The following is a 25,714-nucleotide window of genomic DNA, read 5'->3' on the forward strand; positions in this document are numbered from 1 at the left end:
TCTGAAAAAACAAAACCTGGAAATCAATTTGGTTCTCATAATTCGATAGTGCTACTGTTTAATGAGTTATTGCCCTTAGTTTGGTCATGATCATAACTTGGAAGTCAATCGGACTTGAAATGGTGTTTTTATCACAATTTGAAATTTTTGACCCGACCCCCCCTGACATTCGACCCCCAATCGCTAAGAAGGGTGTTGGTGTGACACCCCAATGAGACATATGGTTGGATGCAGAAATGGAAGATGCACATTTTGGATTTGGTTTGAAGTCGATACGACCATTTTAGCAGACGTTATTGCGAAAATAAGAATTTCGATTTTTCGGTGACCTTGACCTTGACCTTTGACCTCGATTCACCAAAAACGACAAGTGTCTAAGTTGGACCATGGCCGACGTCTGTACCCAGTTTGGTCATGATCGCTGAAACGGTGCGGCTGCTACAGGGTAAACAAACACACAAACAAACAGACAGACAGACACACAGAATGACACACACAACCTACCAACATAATTGCAAAAATCCGAAGGATTCTGGCAATTAAAAAAAACAAACAGACAAACAAACAAGAAGAAGACGTTATGCAGAGCATGATACGAGCAAAATCTGTAAAACAAATTTGACCTCAAAAACAATTGGTCGTTGAATTGAATGACCAAATATGCAACTCTTCTTCAAATTTCAAGTGAATCGGATGAAAATTGACAATTTTAGAATTCGGCCGATGTTGAACTTTTGGCCGATGTGGACCCACAAAATAATTGTTGGTTGAATTTATTGACCTGAAATATATAACCTCTTCAAATTTCAAGTCAATCGGAGGAAAATTGAGGGTTTTAGAAATACCACCTCAGTTGTTGACCTTGGGACTATGTTGTCCTTTTGGCCTATGTTGACCTCGAGCATAATTGGTTGTTGAATTCAGTGACCTGATATGCAAATTCTCTTCAAATTTCAAGTCAATTCGATGAAAATTGAGGAGTTTAGAAATCTCACCTACATTGTTGACCTTTGGCCTATGTTGACATTTTGGTCTACCTTGACCTTTATGTCCATGTTGACCTCAAAAATAATTGGCTGGTTGAATTCTGTGCCCTGAAAAAAATCCTCTTGAAATTTCAAGTCGATCGGATGAAAAATGAAGATTTTAGAAATCTCACAGAAGTTGTTGACGTTTGGCATATGTTGACCTTTTGATCTTTTGACCTCAAAAACAATAGCTTCCTTTCTTGTGACAAACTCTACCATGTGTTGAAGTTTCGTGAAGTTGGTAGAAAATTGTGACATGTATTTGCCAAAAAGATAGACAGACAGACAGACAGACAGACAGACAGAATATCAAAATTGACGAACCAATATATTTGAAAAATGTTCGATTTTGCAAGTAACGAACCGACAGAAATGGGTGAAAACATAACCTCCTTCACCTTCGGTAGCGGAGGTAATAATTCTTTTTTAATCGGGAGATACTGTACTTGCCGAGTTAGATTTTGTGTTTTCTTTGCTCTGAGGAGGGTGGACTGGAAGCAAACCCACCGGATCTCTCAGGATCCACTTGTAGGTCAATACATGCTACATGCTGGTCTGCAAAATTACTGTCGTGGCTAAGCAGTGGCTTCTGCAACAAAAGAGACGAAACATGAGCAGCCATTATGGGAGTGAATGACCATACTCAGTGCATCCCCACCTACACCCTGAACATCCCCTTTAGCTTTAGGAAAACTTTCAGTATGACTTTCATTGCATGGAAATAATGCACAATATTCAGTCACCTTTCCACTGCGATTGTCTTAGCAACCATTTTTGGTGCTCTCTTCTGAGCCGATGTCTCATTAAGCTTGTTTCACAAATTCAAGTCCAAAGGTTTTTTTGTACAAAAAGTAAAGGCTCATGGAAGAGCGAGAACAAACACAGAATGGATCAGGAAGAAATAACAAAATCAACAGCAGAAAGAGGGGGAAAATACACTAAGAGCAGGGTTGAAGGGCAAAACAGAGGGAAACTTGAACAAATTATGAATGAGACGTTGGACACACAGAAGCAACAAACTCTAGGAAGGAAAAACTGGAAATTTGGAAAGAGGTGGAATGTAGGGGGGTGGGGGGTAATTGATGTAGAAAATATCATGGCTTTGGACTGGGAATCATCTGAGATGTTTGGGTGGGTGGGTGGGGGGGGGGGGATTGACATCTGTTGTGTTGCCTTCTGAATGACCTTTATGACGATATAACCACACGTGCATTGTTCGATCATTGACTTTGTCTCTTCGTTGTGATTGTTTTCTTATTTCCTGTGATGTTTACATTTCGCATGCCTTTCGACATTTTCATCTGCACCATAATGACACTCATTGCATTCTTCCTGTGAAGTAAAGAGTATCAGAACACTGCAAATTTTCTCGAGAACCGCTGTTGTCGGTGAAGAGTTAAGCTGCATTTGCAAACCTTTTCACGGGCCTGATGTCACAATGGTACAATGACGAGTCACGTGATCATTGTCGTCGTACTCTTTCAAAAGTGCCTGCACTTCTGAAGGGTTGACTAAGCGGAGAGAAGAGTGGGTTGTTTACTATTGCTGTTCCCACAGGCATACAGGGAAGGAATTTGGAAATTCACAAGGCTACTGGTGCACAGTCTCCTACTCTTTTTGAAAGATAGCATCGGATCTTTCACGTCCGCCCGGTGGATGTGATGCTCACAGATGGGACAGCACGCCTAACCCCTTCTCCAAAATTTACTCTTTGATGCAACGCCCTGCTATCCCGTCAATCACTACTCCCATGATGCATGCTATAAAATATATCTTAACTTATTATATCCGATGTTCACTCATTGGTGAATAATATTCGTGCAGTTTATGTGTACCCGGCATGCAAACTCCTCTTCATGAAACATCATGAGATATGTTTTGCACCTAGCATTTCGATGATTCACTCTGCCTTCTGTCCGTTGCATTTTTCCGGGTTTGAATTCTTACATTGTTGGGCATCGACGGTTGGGCTTCCATGTGCCCCTCCACTCGTATTTCTCAAAGGGATTGCGGGGCCGAGTTTCTCGTTACCCCTAGTCGATGGAAAGCACACCAAAAAGCAATGCTTGCTTTGTAACTGATTCCATCTGAGATGCTCTGAGTCCAGTGTGCAAGGTGTAAAGCTTCCTGGTAACATATCTGAATGATCCTGCATTGACGACAAGTCGGAGATACATCGAAATTCATAATGCATGAATTAATGTGTAATGGAATGCAAGGCCATGGATGTCCATTTGGAGGTTAGCATTATTTGTGCTCACAATCAAATGCCAACAACAGCTGTTAACTGATTTTCAAATTTTTTATTTATTTATTTTGCCAACAAAAGCGTGATTATTTTGCAGTATTTCCAGCTAACTTCTTGATATTGTTGTCGTTGGTTTCGAATTCCCTGCTTGTACATTGTCAATGATACCATGGTATCACGGAATTCTCAATCCCATGCAGTTCCTTCATCCAATGTTAACTTCTGTCTGGACATCTTTCGAGCTTTCAATACTGTCTGGCACTCAGCCTTACTTTCCAAGCGGCCTGCTTATGTTATTCAGGGGGTCCTCATTGAATGGTAATTCGATTTTCTTGGCCAGCAGAAACAATGGGTTGCTGTTGACGGTATTCGGTTGCATGATCTTCCTCTTGAGGCCAGCGGTTTACTCGAGGTAGGTTAAAGTACAGACCTTGTTCTTGGGATACATTAATGACCTTTCCCCTTCCTTGGATATTCCTTTGTACGAATTTGCAGATGAGTCCACTCTGTTTAAAACAGTGCATCACACTTCGGAAAAGCAAGCTGCTATGCAGATCTGGAAAAAATAAGTTATTGGTCAGCTCGCAGGAACATGTCTTTCAATGCAGAAAAATCTCCTGTGTCCCTTTGCAAGGATAGGCTATCAAAACCCCAGTCTACTTCTCTGGTTAATCCCTGCAAGAGGTGCACTTCGGCCTCAGTCACATTTTCCACGGCGGCCGTGGGGTCTCCAAAATCTACGGCCACTAGCAATTATAGGGCGGCCGCAGTATTTCCACGGTCACACAATGTTGCAGTCACATATGTTTTTATTTTTCGGGGAGCCGCACGGCGTATTGAGAAATTGTGGAGACCGAAAATGTGGGGTTGCCGTATGGTCTTTGATTTGATGTCGCACGGTGACCTTAAGGGCGGCAAACACGTATGGCCGGCCATAGAATTTTCAAGGCAGATGCAAGGTAGCCTCAAGGTGCCCGCAAGGCGACCGCAGGGGGGCCCTAAGGCGAATGTGCGGCCAGACGGAGGGTAATGAGTGGGTTCATTTATTACTTATGAAATCTAAAGATTTCGTAAGTATATTAATGACTTCCGTCATCTGTTTGTGTGTGTGTGTTTGTGTGTTTGTTGGCACGATAACTCGAGAACGGAAGAAGCTACCAATGTCAAATTACACCATGTGATTCAGGAGGGTGATGGCTCGCGCTGATTAGATTTTGGTCAAAATCGGTCAAAGCTCAAGGTCACAGTGAGGTCAAACATAATTCCGTAAATTCATGTGGAGAAATGGAGTATTTTTGCTTCGATCGACGTTACGAGTTCGTTTTAACTTCGATTTTAATTTTGTCTTAGGTTTTTGTGATCGCTTAGGATGCCTAAACCTCGGTTGTCGAAATTCTGGTAAAAATCGGATGTTTTGGAGATTGTATAAAATCTCCAAAACAGTATAAAAATATAAAATATAAAAGATTGTATAAAAGATTGTATAAAAATATTTCACTCGCAGCATCACGGGTCGTCACGTGGTGCAGTGCGCTCGAGCAGAAGCGTCGTTGATCACGTAAAGATTTTCCGTGTGCGCGCTGACGTTGTTTTCAATAAAGATGGTGTTTAAAAGTCATTTTTTATCCCAATAAATGTTATCGTCGCATGCCTGACTCGCTACGCCGTCGGATTATGTAAATATTGTTGGTGGATGGCCGAATATTACGGTTTTGTGACTTTGATAAAATAATATGAAATAATTGCGTCGAGAAATGGAGATTTTTGCTTCGGTCGACGTTTGGATTTGTGATGGTTTGGTACAGAATCATCGTAGAAACTTCTGGTTTGCGTCGCTACCTTCTCTTGAGACAGCTTTCATTAGACAAGGTCAGAGGTCAAGTTGATGATTTCGTAAGTACTGTACCAGTCTATGACTGCTTGTTACTTACGAAATCTCAAGATTTCAGAAGTATATTGATGACTTCCGTCCTCTGTTTGTGTGTATGTTTGTTACTTCCGAAATCTAAAGATTTCGTAAGTATATTGATCAGTTCCGTTTCTGTTTATTTGTTTGTGTGTTTATTTGTGTGTTTGTTTGTGTTTGTTTGTTTGTTTGTTGGCATGATAACTCGAGAACGGAAGAAGCTACCAATGTCAAATTACACCACGTGATTCAGGAGGGTGATGGCTAGTGCTGATTAGATTTCGGTCAAAATCGGTCAAAGGTCAAGGTCACGGTGAGGTCAAATATTCAATTTTTGATGGTTTGGTACAGATAACTCGAGAACGGAAGAAGCTACCAATGTCAAATTACACCACGTGATTCAGGAGGCTGATGGGTAGTGCTGATTCGATGTTGGTCAAAATCGGTCAAAGGTCAAGGTCACAGTGAGGTCGAACATAATTCCGTAAATTCATGTGGAGAAATGCAGTATTTTTGCTTCGCTCGACGTTACGAGTTCGTTTTAACTTCGATTTTAATTTTGTCTTTGGTTTTTGCGATCACTTAGGACGGTTAAAACCCGGTTGTCGAAATTTTGGTAAAAATCGGATGTTTTGGAGACGTTTTAAGATTGTAGAAAAAATATTTCACTCACGCGTCACGGGTCGTCACGTGATGCAGTGCACTCAAGCAGATGCGTCGTTGACTCACGTATGGTTTTGCTTGTGCGCTGACGGTGTTTTCGATAAAGATGGTGTTTAAAAGTCATTTTTTTATCCCAAAAAGGTTATCGTCGCATGCCTGACTCGCTGAGCCATCGGATTATGCAAAGATTGTGGGTGGATGGCCGAATATTACTGTTTTGTGACTGATAAAATAATATAAAATAAATGCGTGGAGAAATGGCGATTTTTGCTTCGGTCAACGTTACGATTTGTGATGGTTTGGTACAGATTCATCGTATAAACTTCTGGTTTGCGTCGCTACCTTCTCAAGAGACAGCTTTTATTAAACAAGGTCAGAGGTCAAGTTGACGTTTTCGTAAGTACCAGTCTATGACTGCTTGTTTGTGTGTTTGTGTGTTTGTGTGTTTGTTTGTAGGCACGATAATTCGAGAACGGAAGAAGCTACCAATGTCAAATTACACCACGTGATTCAGGAGGCTGATGGCTAGCGCTGATTAGATTTTGGTCAAAATCGGTCAAAGGTCAAGGTCACAGTGAGGTCGAACATAATTCCGTAAATTCATGTGGAGAAATGGAGTATTTTTGCTTCGATCGACGTTACGAGTTCGTTTTAACTTCGATTTTAATTTTTTGCAATCGCTTACAATGCTTAAAACTCGGTTGTCGAAATTCTGGTAAAAATCGGATGTTTTGGAGACGTTTTAAGATTGTATAAAAAAATATTTCACTCGCCGCATCACGGGTCGTCACGTGGTGCAGTGCGCTCGAGCAGAGGCGTCGTTGATCACGTAAAGGTTTTCCGTGTACGCGCTGACGTTGTTTTCAATAAAGATGGTGTTTAAAAATCATTTTTTATCCCAATAAATGTTATCGTCGCATGTCTGACTCGCTAAGCCGTTGGATTATGTAAATTTTGTTGGTGGATTGCCGAATATTACGGTTTTGTGACTTTGATAAAATAATATCAAATAATTGCGTCGAGAAATGGAGATTTTTGCTTCGGACGACGTTTGGATTTGTGATGGTTTGGTACAGAATCATCGTAGAAACTTCTGGTTTGCGTTGCTACCTTCTCTAGAGACAGCTTTTATTAGACAAGGTCAGAGTTAAAGTTGATGATTTTGTAAGTAGTGTACCAGTCTATGACTGCTTGTTACTTATGAAATCTCAAGATTTCGGAAGTATATTGATGACTTCCGTCCTCTGTTTGTGTGTATGTTTGTTACGAAATCTAAAGATTTCGTCAGTATATTGATCAGTTCCGTTTCTGTTTGTTTGTTTGTTTGTTTGTTGGCACAATAACTCGAGAACGGAAGAAGCCACCAATGTCAAATTACACCACGTGATTCAGGAGGGTGATGGCTAGCGCTGATTAGATTTTGGTCAAGATCGGTCGAAGGTCAAGGTCACAGTGAGGTCAAACATAAAAAAAATTATAACTCGAGAACGGAAGAAGCTACCAATGTCAAATTACACCACGTGATTCAGGAGGGTGATGGCTAGCGCTGATTATATTTTGGTCAAAATCGGTCAAAGGTCAAGGTCACAGTGAGGTCAAACATAATTCCGTAAATTCATGTGGAGAAATGGAGTATTTTTGCTTTGCTCGACGTTACGAGTTCGTTTTAACTTCGGTTTTAATTTTGTCTTCGGTTTTTGCGATCATTTAGGACGCTTAAAACTCGGTTGTCGAAATTCTGGTAAAAATCGGATGTTTTGGAGACGTTTTAAGACTGTATAAAAAATATTTCACTCGCGCGTCACGGGTCGTCACGTGATGCAGTGCGCAATTCCATAAATTCATGTGGAGAAATGGAGTATTTTTGCTTCAATCGACGTTACGAGTTCGTTATAACTTAGATTTTAATTTTGTCTTCAGTTTTTGCGATCGCTTAGGATGCTTAAAACTCGGTTGTCAAAATTATGGTAAAAATCGGATGTTCTGGAGACGTTTTAAGATTGTATAAAAAATATTTCACTCACGCGTCACGGGTCGTCACGTGATGCAGTGCGCTCGAGCAAACGCGTCGTTGACTCACGTATGGTTTTGCGTGTGCGCGCTGACGGTGTTTTCGATAAAGATGGTGTTTAAAAGTCATTTTTTTTTATCCCAATAAAGGTTATCGTCGCATGCCTGACTCACTGAGTCGTCGGATTATGTAAAGATTGTTGGTAGATGGCCGAATATTACGGTTTTGTGACTGATAAAATAATTGCGTGGAGAAATGGAGATTTTTGCTTCAGTCGACGTTACGATTTTTGATGGTTTGGTACAGAATCATCGTAGAAACTTCTGGTTTACGTCGCTACCTTTTCCAGAGACCGCTTTTATTAGACAACGTCAGAGGTCAAGTTGACAATTTCGTAAGTACCAGTCTATGACTGCTTATTAATTTTTTTACCAGTTTTTTTTGTTTCGGCTTGTCGAATTGCTACGGCGAACGTAGAAATGAAAAAAAGTTATAACTCCACGTTATAATTCCACGGCGACCCCTACAGCCTGTAAAAGATAGCCAAACGGCGTTGGGCCACCCTGAGGCCACCGCAGAAACTCTGTGGCCGCCGCACTTTTCTGTCAATTCAGAGGGCGTACGGCCGCCGTACGGCCGCCGTATCTTCGCCGTAGAGCAAATGTGACTTCGGCCTTACTGAAGCATACAGCCCTCACAATATGTCGCACCCTGTCTTGGGCAGACTACATCATCAACTTGGATGATAATGTACCAACTGATGCCTCAGTTTTCTCTGCAGTGCAAAGTTTATTGAGCCATTCATCAGAGTTTATTAGAGTATAAGCAAATTCCACCTGTCACTAGCGGGATGAGGGGAGGGGGAGGGAGAGAGAGAGAGAGAGAGAGAGAGAGAGAGAGAGAGAGAGAGAGAGAGAGAGAGAGAGAGAGAGAGAGAGAGAGAGAGAGAGAGAGAGAGAGAGAGAGAGAGAGAGGAAGTGCGGAGGGGGGGGTGTTCTGTACTCGCGTTTAGTATGGTAACTTGAGTGGGGAGGTGTTATCGACTTGAATTCGGTAGTGGGACTTGAGGAGAAGGGTGGGGGCGGGGATGCGATGGGCCCATCTGCCAGGATTGAACAAAATGGGGTACATTAAAACAGCATGTTCAAACAGGTTATACTAAACGCTGCCCGGAGACATCCATGGGGGATGGAGGATGAAGGATGGAGGAGGGAAGGGCTTTGGGAGGAGGTTGGTGTGAGGGGAGGGGAAGGGAAGGCAGTGGGAGGGGAGGGGGTAGGCATGAGGGTCAGGGAAGGAAAGGCAGATTTCCAAGGCAAAAGTGTTTTCATTCTTCGATTGCGAAAGCGAACATGTTGCTGTTACAGACTTTGATTTCTTTGAATCCACATTCTCAACCATCACTAACAGGTACTTTGTCTGGTGTTTAGTTTTCAAATGTTTTATCATATTGGCTGTATTACAATAATGACAATGTCTGTTGAACAATGTGAGCATGCAACTTTTGGACTGTGTTCTTTAACCTTCCCGAAATACTTTGAAACTGCACTTCTGGAGCTTTTGAACAACGTGTTGTCAAAACTTTAATACTGAAATACTTATCACGTATCAGTCGATGTATCGCCTCCCCATCCGTCAGCAAAGCAATCAGCATGCATCAGCAGCTAACTCTAAATACCTTGCTATTCATTAAAAAGGAACATGCCCTTGGGGTGTGTTTAGTTAGCAAGTGACTTGCTTTTGCTGCTACATTGCAAATAGGACACCCCAGGGGTACGTTCCTTTTTAATTAATACATTACCGGGCTATGTGTAACTGGAACATGACCAACAGGTTTACTTTGATTTACTGAACATTGGTTTACTGAAGCTTGTGGCGAGGCAGTTGTCCTGAAACAACTTGCCTTTGCCTCATGGAAAGCAAACCCAACTGAGGGCAATCTCAGTTCTTTCCACAAAGCTCGGAACAAGTGTGTATCTACCCTCAGGAGAGCCAGAAAACAACATCTTTCTCATCTCAAGTCTGAACTCTCAAACCTCTCTCCCTCCTCAAAATCCTGGTGGCGTTTAATCAAATCTGTTTCTGGTGTATGTTCCCCCTCCATCCCCTCCCTTACCTCAAATGGCCGCACTGTTGATACCACACGTGATAAAGCTGAATGTCTAAACTCGGTGTTTGCAGCTAAATCTTGTGTCCTAAACCCATCACTATCTCTACCCACTTTACCCAGTCGCACCCAACTGTCCCTGGACTCTGTATCCTTTTCTCCTGACAAGGTGGAGAGCTTGCTTTCAAACCTCGAGTCAGATTCTGCAACCGGTCCAGACGGCATCAGCCCACGTGTCCTCAAAACCTGCTCTTCTGCTCTTGCTCACCCTCTCTCTGTTCTATTCACCCTCTCATTTGCCCAAGGTCATCTGCCATCTGCTTGGAAATCTGCTAACATCACTGCCCTGCATAAAAAAGGTGCAAAAACAGATCCCTATAACTACAGAGCAATCAGCCTTCTCCCAATCATCAGCAAGGTTATGGAATCCATCATCGCTTCAGATATGAAATCCTTCTTCTCCAATGGCTTGATTTCCAATCATCAATTTGGTTTCAGACCAGGTCACTCTACCCTGGATATGCTGCTTCTGCTCTCCCATCAATGGATGGAGGTCCTCAATGCCAGACAGGAAATCCGAGCCGTATCCCTGGACATATCACGTGCTTTTGACACAGTCTGGCACCCTGCCCTACTCACCAAACTCTCTTCCCATGGTATTCAAGGCCATCTCCACTCATGGCTCGCAGACTTCCTCTCCTGTCGCAGTCAACGTGTGGCCCTAATTGGAGTTCTTTCATCCCCTCTTCCTGTGCAGGCTGGAGTTCCTCAAGGTAGCATTCTGGGCCCTGTTCTTTTTCTGGTTTTCATCAATGATCTCTCGGACTCTCTGGAAAATCCTCTATTTCTCTTTGCCGATGACTCCACCCTCTGCCGTACCATCTGTCATCCCTCAGACCGGCAAGCAGCAGCTTCTTTGCTCACTGCAGATCTGGATAAAATCACAAACTGGTCCAACACGTGGAACATGTCTTTCAATCCAGACAAATCTCACACTCTCACTATGTCTCTTCGAAAGGACCATTTACAAAACCCCCCCATCCACTTTCTCAACAATCCTCTGGAAGAAGTCTTTTCTTTCAAGCTTCTAGGTCTCACTATCTGCCATGACCTTTCCTGGGAAAGTCACATTTCCAACCTCGCCTCAAAAGCCAGTCGCCGACTGGGAATCCTCCGTCGTGCAAAGTCCTTCCTCGGCCCTCTTGAGCTCCTGACCACTTTCAAAGCTTTTGTCCGTAGCCTGATGGAGTACTGCTCTCCCCTCTGGGCTGGTGCTCCTGCCTCCCACCTTTCTCGGCTTCACGCTGTCGAAACGAGGGCATTTAAGATCATCGGCATCTCCCGCAATGAAGCTGAGTCTTTGGGCCTCTCACTCAATCACCGCAGGTTGGTCGGTGGTCTTTCTGTCTTCTACCGACTCCTCTCCAGCCTTGCCCCCCCTGCTCTCTCTGCGATTTGTCCCCACCACATTTCCACAGGGCGCTCAAGGTCCACCAACAACCCCCTTCTGGTAAAACTACCAAAATCACGAATCACTGCTCATCTTCACTCTTTCATTCCTCTTTTTTCCTGCCTTTGGAATAAACTTCCTCACTCTATTCTTTCCCATTCCTCCCTCCAGGCTTTCAAAACAGCTGTTCACCACCACCCCCATCCAAATCCTCGATCTTTTCTACCCCCGATAATCCACCCAAGCCCACTTCCTTCATTTCTCCTGCTTTCCTTCCTGAAAGTCCCTGAAATGTCCATCTTCTCTTCGCCATGTTCCCCGTCCCATCCCCATCCCTCTCCCTTCCACAGTTCACCTAATGTGTCTGTTCCCCACTGTTTTGTCCCTTCCACTCCCGCCCCTCTTGTCTCATGCCTCCTTGCTGTGAGTTGTGTGTTAGCTCTCATACGAGCCTCGACCAAGGTATACAAAAAAAAAAGGGCGAAAAAAATTTCCCTGAAAAAAAAACGCTTATTTCTTGGAATTGTAATTATTCGGAATTGACGTCGATTCCTGTTCACCGATCAATTCCTTTTGATTCCATGGTAGGAATCAAGTACTTTGAAAATGATTCTGCCCACCACTATTAAGCACTCAAACAAAATGGTTAACAACGAATGGCTGGCTTGGCAAGTGATTCGCGATCGGTTTTACGAAACACCACCCGGAGTGTCAAACAATGTGAGAATTGCACAAATGACCACTTTTTTTTAGCATTCAGAACAACTGCTAAGGTCAATTATGAAGTTTAGCTTTTGAAATTTTGCTGAGGTTAAGAGATTCTCAACCTTATCACATGTGCCTATATTAAATACAGGCACAAATACTGTCGTCTCTGGGCATTTATAAGCATTGCGATTTATCCAGCGATTTGTAGGTATAAAGAGCAGCTATTTGTAGTTCTGAAGATACTGACCTGTACCAAGATCATACAGATACTGGCCTGTACCAAGGCAAGGAAATTATTTAGCTGAATGGACGATAATGGCGCATTAAGACCCCGGACTGAGTGAGCTGAACGCAGGCTGACCAAAGGCTGCCTGTTTATGATTTTACCATGAATTATCGTCAAAAGGAGGGGTGTTTACATTTACACAAATATACAGTTTTCATTATTGCTCTCACTTGGAGTTTCCTTAATATGCATGCAAAGTTTCAGGCTGCTCGGTTTCATGGTTTTGGAGTTATGGAGGAGAGACACACTGACACACACCGACACTATTATTGTGGATATAACGCCTTCATCCCAAATATCATCGTGTATGGACTCTCACTTTGTGCTGGTTTGTGCAACTGATTCCCATCTTTCACATTTGGTAACGATCAAATCCAAGGCTCTCCATGTTATGGTTATCTCGAGGCAGGAGACCCAGTCCCAAGGTCTGCTTCTCGTCACACACCACAGACAAGTTGCTAAGTTTTCTATCACTTCACTTCTGGCATCACTCTTGCTGCCTTCTCATCCCTCTATCCTCCCTTGCCTTCCAAGATTGCACGTGAACATTCACTCCATTTCTTCATCCCTCAAAAAAATTTAAATTTGTGAACTGCTTCCTTTATTTGATGTTTGTGACTCACCCTCCAATGCTATAAGAGTGCTATCCATCATCAGCTCATGCATTTTACCAAACTCATCCCTGCTCTTTTATACTTTCTCTGACCCCAATGTCTTCAAATGTAAATAAATAACTAACACTTATTTTAATTAAGTTGGAGAATGAATGAGAGAGTTCATGGAACACTTTACCCTTCTCAGTCTCGAGCAAAAGCACATAGAACTCTCCTCCCTCCCACCCCCAAACACCCCCCCCCCCAAAAAAAACAGAACGTGGAGCTTCTGCTTGCCTATTTTGCAGCCCCAAAGACATTGAAATGTCATGTGTGATAAAGAATGAAAATAAGTCTATTTAGAATGAAAATATGCATGAAACAGGAAGAGTGGGAACTTTACCATGTGTGTCTTTTCTGTACTTAGAAGTTACATGGCTGAGTGCTGCCATGTTGTCTGAATACCAATGTTCCTCTAACCCTCAGAGCATAAGCGGAAAATTTTATTGGACAAGACGATGTACAATTTTGCGAAAGTACTGCTAAACTGAAGGTTTTTGGAAATGCAAACAATCCGATTTGTGTTCGATTGTAATCAAAATATTTAATTCAATTAAAATACTCTCACTATGTCTCTCCAAAAGGACCGTCAGGAAACCCCCCACCCTCATCTACTTTCTCAACAATCCTCTTGAAGAAGTCCCTTCAATCAAGCCTGTGGGTCTCACTATCTGCCATGATCTTTCCTGGGAAAGCCACATTTCCAATCTGGCCTCCAAAGCCAGTCTCCCACTGGGCATCCTCCATCGTGCAAAGTCCTTCCTCGGCCCACCTGAGCTCTTGACCACATACAAAGCTTTCATCCACAGCCTGGTGGAGTACTGCTCTCCCCTCTGGGCTGGTGCTCCTGCCTCTCACCTTTTTTGGCTTCATGCTGTGGAAACCAAGGCATTTCGGATCATTAGTATCTTTCACGATGAGGCTGAATCTTTGGGTCTCTCACTCTCTCAATGCAGGCAGGTCGGTGGTCTTTCTGTCTTCCACCATCTCTTCTCTGGCCTCACCCCCCTGCTCTGACTGGGTTCTGCCCCCCCATATTTCTGCAGGACGCTCAAGGTCTGCCAGCAACCCCCTTCTTGTAAAACCACCAAAATCAAGAATGAGTGTTATTCCTCTTTTTTTCCCCGTCTTTGGAATGAACTCCCACACTCTCTTCAATCCCATTCTTCCCTCCATGTCTTCAAAACAGCTGTTCACCACCATCTATTATTTACCCCCATCCAAAACCACGATTTTTTCTACCCTCGTTAATCCACCCCAAACCCACCTCCTTCAAATTCCCTGCTTTCCTTCCTGAAAGTCCCTGTAGTGTAAGGACCTGAAAGTCCTTGTCGTGTCCATCTTATTTACCCAGTGTACCCTGCCCCATCCCTCTATCTTCCACAGATTTCCTCATGTCTCTGTGCCCCACTGTTTTGTGCTTCCCTCTCCCATCCCTCTTGTCTCCTGCTCCCGTTGTTATACGTTCCATGTGTTAGCTCTCATACGAGCCTCAACGTCCTGTTTCGTTTCCTGTTTCGAATGATTTTCAATTTTTTGGTACTGCCAGAAAAACAGATTGAAGCAATTGTTTTACCCCACTGTGCGCATTTGCCTGTGGGTTAAGATGCCATACAATTTTGCCTATTTCGGAGCCAAATTACTGCTAAATTGCTGGTACGTGATACAATTCATGTTCACCAGTGTTCAAAGTATAAAATTCAATTTAAATTAAGCAGTTCCTCGATCATAGACTGATGAGACAGACAGACAGAGTGAATGAAATGCTTTTCCATGCTTTGTGCTCTGCACATGGGGTGACAATGTGTTTGGTAAAATGTTTTTCTTGCAAAGGAAAGAAAAAAGAACAAGTAGAGGTACATTCAAAGTACACCTCCCTCATGCAAAATAAATAAATAACATATCTTCCAGTATGCAACATTGCCTGGGTGCCTTCGGCACCTGGCGATGCCGCTGTGCAGCACATGGAGATGCAATTAGGAGGGAACGATGTACAATAATTGAATTATTAATTGATTGATGGCATAATTAAAAGAAAAATAATGATCATATTGTTTATTTTGTAATCAGTTGGTTAATAGTAGACCTAAACCACCACTGTTTCATCCGAATGTGTAACTTTTTGATCGAAAAATTAAATAATTAATTGATTAATCAGTAAATCAAAAATACCCTTTGTCGCCAAATCACTTGTTCACTGTCTTGTGCAAATATCATCTTCCCAGCTCAAAAGGTGCCTGAGATATTGCCTGGATGAGAAAGAAAATAAATAAGCAATTAATAAATTGATAATAATTCAGTAATTAATCAATTAATTGATGAATAAAAAAAATACTTTTGACAAAGCACTTGTTCGCTATTTTGCCCAAATTTCAGCTTCATAGCTCAAAGGATGGCTGAGATATCGCACAGACAAACAAAGAAGAAAACAAACGGATTGAAAACTGAGGATGCCCTTTTGGTATGCATCGTCGCCCAACGATGACGTCCTGCAGCTCCTGGAGATGGAATAGAAAGGGGTGGTGTACAATACACTTGTACCAAAACTATATGATGCTTCAGTCACACTATTCGACATTATTCTCTAAAGTTACTGTACTATCTGGAATAAGAATGATAGAAACTTGTATTTTCATAACTGCATGCTTGGGCACCATTCTTGTCAAACTCCAAGGTCTTCATGATGTGATTGATGGTCATTTTGCAAAAAAACTTTGGCTGTGAATCCTTGGTGAAGCAGATTGGTGAGCACTGTGATATCCCAAATGTTATTCTTACTTCCGGCAGTTTTTGAGACATTTTCACCAGCATCCATTCAAGACATGTGGCCCTTGATGATTACGGGCAATGTCTAAGTTTCTGCACAACCTCGACATGGCTTAGAATGTCAAACAACGATATGCTTTGGACTCTTGAAAACAAAATTCCACCACCAAGTGTATTGTGCAGCAGACGGGGATGGGGGTGGGGTCGGGGGTGGGGGGGGTCCCTGGATGCAGCACATCCTCGTGACCAACTCGTTCTGATCCTATTGCAAGAATGGCTGAGCGCTGAGATGCCTCCAACTACGATCGCTACATTTACCGCTTGTGGTTGGTCTTGTAAACGTGGATATGCACAAAGCAATGGTTCGATCCAGGCCAGTGAAATAAAACTCTCCATATTAAACTATGAACCGATTACAGTTCAGGTTGAATCTGATCAACCATTACTAGTTGTTGAGCTCGTAATCTTGCATTTCAATTGACTTCAGAATTATTCAAGTCCTTCATTTACACAATACAGCACACATTAATAACATTCCATTGGTACAATCAAATGTCAGTCAAACCTCGGGCTCAAAACTGTGAACAGAGGTCACACACACACACACACACACACACACACACACACACACACACACACACACACACACACACACACACACACACACACACACACACACACACACACACACACACACACACACCTGTCTCCCGCTACACTGGGAAACATGGTCCTGTATAAGCTAAATTTTTGTTAACAGCCCAATTGCTCAGCTCTTCTTCCAATTGAGATCCTAGGAAATAGTTCTTCAGAACACAGTGCATCCTGGCTCATGATGGTTCACAATTTGTTCGATTTATCTTACTGCAATGATGTGTTGGCCAATAAAATGCAAATCGCCCTCCATAAACTCACATTGAAAATGGGGAGAGTAGAGTGTAGTGCTGCATATGCAGGAAGCAGGAACGCTGGTGAGAAGGATGCACCCACTCTGGAATAGGAAGAACCTGTGGTTCTTGGAGGCCTAGGTTCTGGAGCAAGTTTATGTACGTGTTGGGAAAGCTAGGGGAGAGTAGAGTGAGTCATAGCAAGATTCAGAAATAAATAAATGGAAATACCCAAAGAAAATAACCCTGCCGAGTGGTTGCTGTTGAGTCATGGGATGGTAGATCATTGAGCTTGTGAATCCCATAGGATGAGTCACCAATGGAGCTCGGGGTATATCAGATGACCCCATGTGGCTAGTGAGAGTAGAAAAGAGGTTGAAATTTGGGAGATATGGGGTCTGGTCCTGATTTGAGTCCTGCAAATGAGGGAATGGATTGGTGGGGATGAAAGGATGAGGTTCGAACCGAAGTGCTGTCAGTTGGGGGGGTGTGTGCCAGGCAGCCTGTCAGTTTGAAAGTGAAGTTCCATGTGCTCCCCTATTTAAGAGCATTCAACTCAATAAGAGCTTGTGACAGGTGGCTGTGTGGTACACTGTACGAGAGACTCAATTTTATTGAGTGCTTGCTCGATGGCAGTGATGAAAAAAGCAACTACAGTGCATATGTTGCAGTTGCACAGAAACTGCTGCAAAGCAGTGCCAGGCCTGCTTGCCCTGAACCAAGAGTTAAGAACATGTGCCACAGTGGCCACGCTGTCAATGCATTTTTCAGGCAGGTGCTGGGAGAATATGGAATGTGGATCAGAGGAGTCCAGGCATGAAAGTGCGTGACCATCAGAGAGGCCATCAATGAGAGCACGAAGATACAAATATTTTGATTTGTGCATTCTGCTTTTGTCCTTTTCCTTGGCCAGAGTATGGGCTCTCAGTTCCATGCATCATATGCTAAGGAAAGCTGTGGGCCTAGCCTTGGTTCAATTTCCATCTCCCACACCCTCTTCCTTTCCTTTCTACTCTCCCTTTCCTCCTTGAAAACAAGGGCCAATAATAGCTGCTCTTATTTCATAGAGGCTTGTTTGGTGCATCATGAGAAATGCATGCTGTGAGTATTGGTAAGTGCAGTTCAACTTTTGTGGTGGGATCAAGCATCAATCAATAATTTTGAGAATAAAATTGTTTTGGATGGAATTGCAATGCTGGCACAAAAGCCTTGTAAAGTTGTCCTGTTCTCACTATATTGATTCATACTAATCAGAGCATCTCATACTCGTTCAAGGTCTTGGAAAAGAATAAAGAATTCATCTGTCTGCCTCTTAATTCCTGTTGGGCAGACAGTGGAATGTTTTGGATTGATTTATATCACAACATGCTCCATTTAGATGTTGCATAGGTGAAAAAGCAACAAGCAAGGCCTACAGCTTGTGAGAAACCACACCATGCATATCGGGTGCCTTAGAAATATGCGAAAAGATGTCGATGGAAAGAAAAGCAAGGAAAAGTATGAAAAATCTGATTTGAATTTGTCTCAATTAGCATTTTCCAAAAGATAATTTTACAGAAACCAGCTTCCTACATCAGTACATGCTCTTCTCTTTGCTCATGGCTCAAACATCCTTTGAATGCTTTTCCACATTTGTATCTGTGCAAACAATTCGAAAGTGTGATGTATTGTCAAGCAGCATGCAGATTTGTGGTCATGTGTCAACCTTTGGACAAGTGTCTTGAAATTAGACGCGTCAGATGCTTCATCCACTGGACATGAAAAAAACTTGTCTTCAGGACACATGGTGTGAACTCAGCCTTAAATAAGTGATGATATTTAAGAGGTGTTAACAGATTACAGAAAAATGCTAGGTCTTCAGAAGAAGTTTTACAGCATGTTTTGTCTGACTCCTTGATGCTTGTGTGGGTTTATAAACATGTCTGTGCTAACTAACAAGGCATGCTTTTACTTCAACTCCCCTTGTTATCCAGTGAGTGCTGGTCTGTGTTTTGCCATGCATAACACGTCCTCAATACACAAGGTTTATCCTGTTTGGTATTCCCATCTGAGTGCTTGGCCTCATGATTCTCAGATCCCATGTTCCAATCCCACATGCCATGTTGATTTGTCCATTGTCTTCTTTTTATGCCTACAAAGTCGAGGCTCGTGGAAGAGCAAGAACAGAACAGAACAGAAAGAACACAGTGGAAAGGGGGGAAGCACACTGACACAAAACCCTAAGGTTCCCCCACCCAGTCGATCTGAAACCAGCAGGCGGGTGAACTCCAAACTCAAGTTTATTCCAAAGTCAAAGTAAAAGCGGTAAGTCAAAACTCTGATGCTGCACTATACACAGCAAAGAAACTTTTTACTGCATTGTATCCTTTTCCCCCTCATTTATACTCTGCTACCCATTTATGTATCCTTGGAGAGAGAACATTCATGAAACTTCTTCCAACTACAAATTACTCATACTTGCTGGACAATTCTGTATTTGGAAGTTCCTGGAAGTTCCTGGAAATACCTTGAATGCTCATGTTCTTTCTCTTCGGGTTAAGGTCTAACTGTAACCTAATAGCTTGTTACATTTTTACACAACTCAACGTTTAGCATTTAAACATTTCACATCACCAAACATATTGCACAGTAATGTGACAAACATTTCATTTCGTATCAAATCATAGATGTACAAGCGTTGGCATTGCCGAACAGACCCAAGTAAACAATTTATGACCCACACCAACAGCCAAATTTATGGACACAAAGAGGAAGAATTGATGAGTCGACGAATGATAGGAATGGGATGGGGAAGAAGGACACAGGGTCTGAACAAGCTGGATACGAGCTCAAACACACAAAGAAGGGGCTGAAATAAGAGGAAGGGAAAACCGGCATGAAACCTCAATGGAACAAAAAACCGAAATGTGGGAAGATTATGAGGGGGAAAGCAATAACCTGGACAATAAAGGAGAGGCTATAGGAGAATCATGAGGTTAGCAAAGGCACAAAGATCATTGAGATATGACCTGAGTTGGAGGTGTACACCCATTTTGAAGCCTTGGAGGGAAGAATGAGATTGCACAGATTGAGGAAGTTGGTTCAACAGGCAAGAGAAATGAAGAGCAAATTTCTTTAAAAAACAAACAAACAATATCTCTGGAACTTCCAATGATTAAGCTGTCCTTAGGCCTGTCACGAGTTTCACATCACAGTCTCTGTCTACCACCACCTCAATTTTTTTGGTATTGCACCCTCTGCCCTTTAAGTGTTCCCCTAGGTTTCTGCAGGGCACACGAGATCTACCAGTAACACCACTGGTTAAACTCCCAGAATCTAGGATCAGGATCACTGCTCACTTCCACTCATTCATTCCTTTTTTTCCTGCCTTTTTAACAAACTTCCTTGGTCTCTTCAATCTCATTCTTCCCTCCAGGGCTTCAAGACACATGCTCACCCCCTTTTTAGGCAATCCCCCATCCACAACCATTATCTTTTCTACCCCCATTAACCCCCCTCCCCCCCAAACCGACCTCTTTTCTGGTTTCAATTTTTTTTCCTTCCACTTCTGTAATTGAGAGTTTGTGGCTGTGTCCACTCTTGTTCACCTCCCATGAACTCTCCCTTGCTCCCATTAACTTCCACATCCCTTATTTCTCTGGGTCTTCGTCTGTTTTGTCCTTCAACCCTGCTCTTGGTGTGCTCTCCTGATCCCCAATATTTATGCTCTTTTGTGTCCTGATCAGTTCTATATTCTAGCTCTTCCACGAGCCTCAAAACAGCATACAAAAATATTAGAGGACATGAACAGTGAGCCTGGATTTTGGGAGTTTCACTTGAAGTGGGTTACTTGCACACCTTGTGCACCACAGAAAAACTTGGGGGGGGGGGGGTGAAAGTGCAGAGGTTGTAAGACCAGAAAGGTGGTGGAAGACTGAGAGGTCATAGACCCATCTATTCATGTGTGAGTATATAACAGGCTCAGAGATTCAGCTTCGTCGATGATGGATGCTTGTCCCATTTGCAATATGTATATAATCTCTTCCACATGATGAATATTACAAGAGGTTGAAAATTTATTCTTATGAACTCTGACCATTTTTAGCTTGCCTGTTCGAAGAACAGAGAGCTATAGCGATACCCCCGGCGTGAGCGTCAGCGTCGGCGTGAGCATGAGCGTGAAAATGTTAAATTTTTTGTATTACGGAAAAACTCCTCGACGGATTTCGACGAAACTTGGTGGGGGGGTTAGGTATGGTCCAAGGATCATGCCATTAGATTTTGGACTTGGTCCCCCCCCCAAAAAAAAATTGTTAGAGAATTTTTTTTTTTTGCATTTCTACATGTTTTAAGTGATTTCCACCCCCCCCCCCCACCCAAAAAAAATGTTGGGGAAAAGAACTATAACTCTATCAGCACTGTTGACATCATATTTAATGAATAAGATATAAGGCAGGGGCTGCTTGCAGCCTATGTTGATCTCTGTAAAGCATTCGATTCAGTGAATCGGGATGTCCTCTGGAGGATTCTTGGTCTTCGTGGGGTGCCACCAAAACTGATCGATCTGATGTCTGAACTATACTCTGGTACTGAGAGTGCTGTGAAGTGTGGTGGTACCATCTCTGACTTATTTTCAGTTGTTACTGGAGTTCGTCAGGGATGTGTACTTGCCCCCACACTTTTCAGCACTTGTATGGACTGGATTCTAGGGAGGATGTTGGAGAGATCAAGTTGCGGTGCGTCATTTGGGAATGTCAAGATCTCGGACCTTGACTTTGCAGATGATGCAGTCATCTTTGCGGAGACTTTAGACATCCTCTTGTGGGCCCTCGAGCTGCTGAATGAGGAGTCGGAGCCGTTGGGATTACGGGTTTCTAGGGTCAAAACTAAGATCCAGGCTTTCGGTGACATCTTGGATGCTGCTGTCCTGTCTGTGTCTGTTTGTGGTGAGGATGTTGAGGTCGTGGAGAGATTCACTTACCTTGGCAGTGATATTCATGTCTCTGCTGGCTGCGAGTCAGAGGTCAATAGACGTCTGGGTCGGGCCTGGGGAGTCATGGATTCACTGGATCATGGGGTGGGCGCTGCCGGTACCTGTGCGGGAGGACGAAAGTCCGAGTCTTCAGGTCCTTGGTACTTCCAGTCTTGCTCTATGGGTGCGAGACTTGGACTCTGACCAAGGATCTGAGACGGAGACTTAATTCCTTTGGTACCAGGTCTCTTCGGAGAATCCTTGGCTATCGCTGGTCGGATTTTGTGTCCAACGAGCGGTTGCTGAGAGAGACTCGGATGAGATTTGTTACCTGCATAGTCCGTGAGCGTCAGTTGCGGCTGTATGGACATGTGGCTCGTTTTCCTGACTCTGATCCTGCTCACCAGATTCTCTCAGCGAGGGAGTCTCATGAGTGGAGGAGGCCAGTGGGTCGACCATGTGCCTCATGGTTGCAACAGGTTGACCATCATCTCAAGGAGATGGGGATGGGCCTAGCATCTGCCTGGGGGATGGCCAGACGGAGGCCCCTGGAGTACCGGCGGAAAGTGGATGCAGCGACGTGCTGTTCTGGCACATGCTCCCATACCTGACCTGATATAAGGTTCACTTGAGTGACCCAGCAGCATTGGCGGCGGAGGTTTTGCACTCTCCCGAGTGCTCCCCCTCTAGTTTCCTTTCTAATGTTTTTATGTTTTTATCTGCCACACTATTTTTATACGCCAGATATATATATATATATATATATATATATATATATATATATATATATATATATATATATATATATATATATATATATATATATATATATATATATATATATATATCGGGGCGTATTATGTGATACCGGTCGTCCGTCCGTTCCTGTCCGCACTCTAACTCCCAAAGTTTTCAACTTTCACGTTTCATATTTGGTACATAGGTACAGACTGTGGACACGGTGTGTCGCAACATACGTTCGTCATCTAAAGTGGTTGCCATGGCAACCGGGATGCTGTTTTCCATCCGTTCCTATCTGCACTCTAACTCCCAAAGTTTTCTACTTTCACGTTTCATATCTGGTACATAGGTACAGACTGTGGAGACGGTGTGTAGCGACATACGTTCGTCATCGAAAGTGGTTGCCATGGCAACCAGGATGCTGTTTTCCATGTCGTAGCACAATTCTATATATACCTTCTTGTTAGGGTGTATATTGTGCTCACTTGGACTCTTGTTACTGATTACAATATACAAATACATATATTGCTTTATAATTATACTTCACTGCAATGCTTTATAAAAAAAATATTAATTATTAGACTCGTCTTTTAAAAACGATAAATGTATAAAAAGGCGAGCATTGGGTGGCTTTGACACCAACTCTGGTTATTCTTCTGATTCTCCATTTGATATCCAATCAAAGTAAAAATACGACACTAATAATAAACTACACAAGCCAGTTGGTGAAGTAAGCCAGACTTTCTGTTGACCAAATTACACTGATCGTGTCACATCCATGATCGTAAGGTAACAATGAACAAAGGCTTCTTCAACAATTGGTGGAATTTTGAGAAGTTAAAATTTGATGTGGCCTGAACATTGTCTTTATTTATACAGCAAAATATATCTTCAAGCTTAAGTACAACATTTGTACACTACATTCTGAGACCCTCCCACCTCACGCTTACATATTTCCACAGCAAATTGTTTCAACTTCTTGTTCATGGAAACAAATAAATACTTCATTGCTCCCATCCGCACTTGTTTTCCAAAGCAGAATAAACCTTTCTGACTTCTGGGGATGTTTCAGCAAGCCCATTTATCTCTGCCGACAGTGATGTCAGCACGAAGCACACAACTCCCTTTTAAGATTCTCCTGTCGCTCGTATCATCGACGTGCCTTGGAAATGCTAAGGCACTTCTGCTGTGCTATTCATCACATGACCTCAGAACAACCTTCATTTCATACACAATGGAAGGACACAATTAAAGATAAAGTTAAAAAATACAAGCGTGACAGTAAAACGTCATAAAAATGCATTCAAATACGAATTCAACATTCAGGAGAATATTAAATATTACTGTGATCCATTACATATGGAGCTTTTAAATGTATTTTTACAAAGTGAATTGCCATGTGTGTCCACGTACCTGCTTTGTGTACCACGATCGTGCCTTTCGTTCGGCTCTCGCAGTACGGATTGCCATACCTGTGGGGTCGTACGCATGTCACACATCCCTGCCCCCAACACATACTTGGGCCTCCTCTCCGACTCCCTCTAATCTCCTTCTCAGTTATATTTCTGTTTTGTTTTCCCCTGTCGCCTTTTTAACTTCCTCTATCTCTCACTCTGACACTGTTCCTTTTTCTCTTAGTCCCCGTTTTAATTTATATGTACCCCTGATCCCCTCGACTACCTTGGACTGGCCGGCCGCCATTTTCCGCACTGTGTTCCACACCGCTGCCATGGACACCGTCAGATTGCCGTGGCTTGCCTCCATTTTCACCTCCAGCCTGTCCTGCTTAATGTTGCCAACCTCAATTATAACTTCCAGCTATGCACCATTATCCTTCAGCTTGGCTTGGCCAGTCCTCATGCTGCCATCAGCAGTGTGATCATGGCCATTAGTTGACCATTAGCATCCCCCTGTTGCTGCAACACCAGCATGCTGCTTCTTGGTGTTGATTCACCTGGGGGGTACTGGGATCCCTGGGTTAATTTGGGGGGATGAGGCTACCGGGTGGGGAACGCAAATCTACCCTGCCCTCTGTTGGGCCCAATACTTCTATAGCAACTGGGGTCATAGTGGCATTGGTCCAATATGCCGCACCACCCCCAGTTTGAGTCATTCTGATTGCCTCCTATTATAATTATTCTTCCCTAATAATTAATTAAAATTTGGCACCAAATCGCTTGCTTAAGAAAATTCTGCTTTGAGGCGATTGTTTCCCATTCCTCAGGTCCAAATCACACCTCAATTGATACTTATGTTGAAGTCACCAAAACTTGTCCCAGTTGCTTGGTCTGAATCCCTGTGATCTGCATCAAAGTGGTCACACCGGCCAACTGATTTTGTACTCCAAACAGGGTTTCAGGCCTGTTTGCAGCATTACCGTATTCAAGCACAACGCCTGAGCCAGTCGGAAGACTGCCCTGATTGTCAAATTGCCCTGATTAGCGATCTCAGAGGAAATCACCGGACACAGGCACGGTCTCGTACCAGGCACCAATCACCTCGACCCAATCTGTCCTTTAATGGACGTACTAGCTAATGTAATTTGTGATCATGACACTGGAATCACCAAGAGACCAAGTGGATTTGTGATGTGCATTAAAACAAGAAAATGGTGGGAATACAAAAGAAGCAATACAAATTTGGTTAATAATCAAATCCCGTGCACACCCCCGAGTAAACAAATGATCAGCAAGTACTTATCTAACTAATCCTAAGACCTCAAACACACCACAGAAGAAAAGACCAGAATAAACTGACTGAAAATATAGGATGCTGCACCCGACAGGACACAGCTTAGACCAAAGTGGTTATATTTCCAGCAGGAACACAGTTTGTGCTGGAGACATAAGAGGGCATGAGGAGGAGGAGGGCACAGCTTACGGTGGGAGTGTCAGTAGGCTGCAGACCGATGTGTGCCATGCCACAGAGAAAACTCCAGGAGTCCGAGAGCAGCTACTCTGGAGAAGCTCCGGTGCATCTCTTCTCCCCCACGGTTGACATCCCACTTATATCTGCTCTGCCCCTGCCCTCATCCATGATGCCACGAGGACCATCCCACTTTTCTGCATTGGCAACTAATTAATCGTGCCCTCTCCTGTTGGCAGGGCAACATGCCCTGACCTTTAACCCACTTTGGATGGTGCATTTTCTGCATCATGGTGGCGTTTTCCCACCTTTGCTCATGCTGATGACCTGTCAGAGCATTTAAAGGTCTATAAAAGACAGATTATAGAGGGATAAAACATTAAATTGGTGTGAAGGGAAAGCAGTTTTAGAAACACACACATGTGGGAGGAAAGACCACAACTT

General features: G+C 43.2%; 1 long non-coding RNA gene across 2 annotated transcripts; it reads right to left on the reverse strand.

Annotated features, from left to right (window-relative positions):
- Nucleotides 1-19,020: 19,020 nt before the first annotated feature.
- Nucleotides 19,021-25,377, reverse strand: LOC147021732 (uncharacterized). 2 transcript variants are annotated; one of them, XR_015060907.1, is made up of 4 exons: nt 25,286-25,377; nt 23,819-23,877; nt 23,429-23,623; nt 19,021-19,752 (listed from the first exon to the last, which is right to left on the reverse strand). It is a non-coding gene; the product is annotated as an uncharacterized LOC147021732 (long non-coding RNA). The 2 variants fall into 2 exon arrangements; XR_015060906.1 differs by lacking the exon at nt 19,021-19,752 and having other exon boundaries at nt 22,487-23,623.
- Between the last annotated feature and the right edge of the window lie 337 nt (nt 25,378-25,714).

Source organism: Eptatretus burgeri, chromosome 8, assembly GCF_056783735.1.
Source record: "Eptatretus burgeri isolate ZD-2024b chromosome 8, Ebu_testis_v1, whole genome shotgun sequence".
Classification (NCBI taxonomy): Eukaryota; Metazoa; Chordata; class Myxini; order Myxiniformes; family Myxinidae; genus Eptatretus; species Eptatretus burgeri.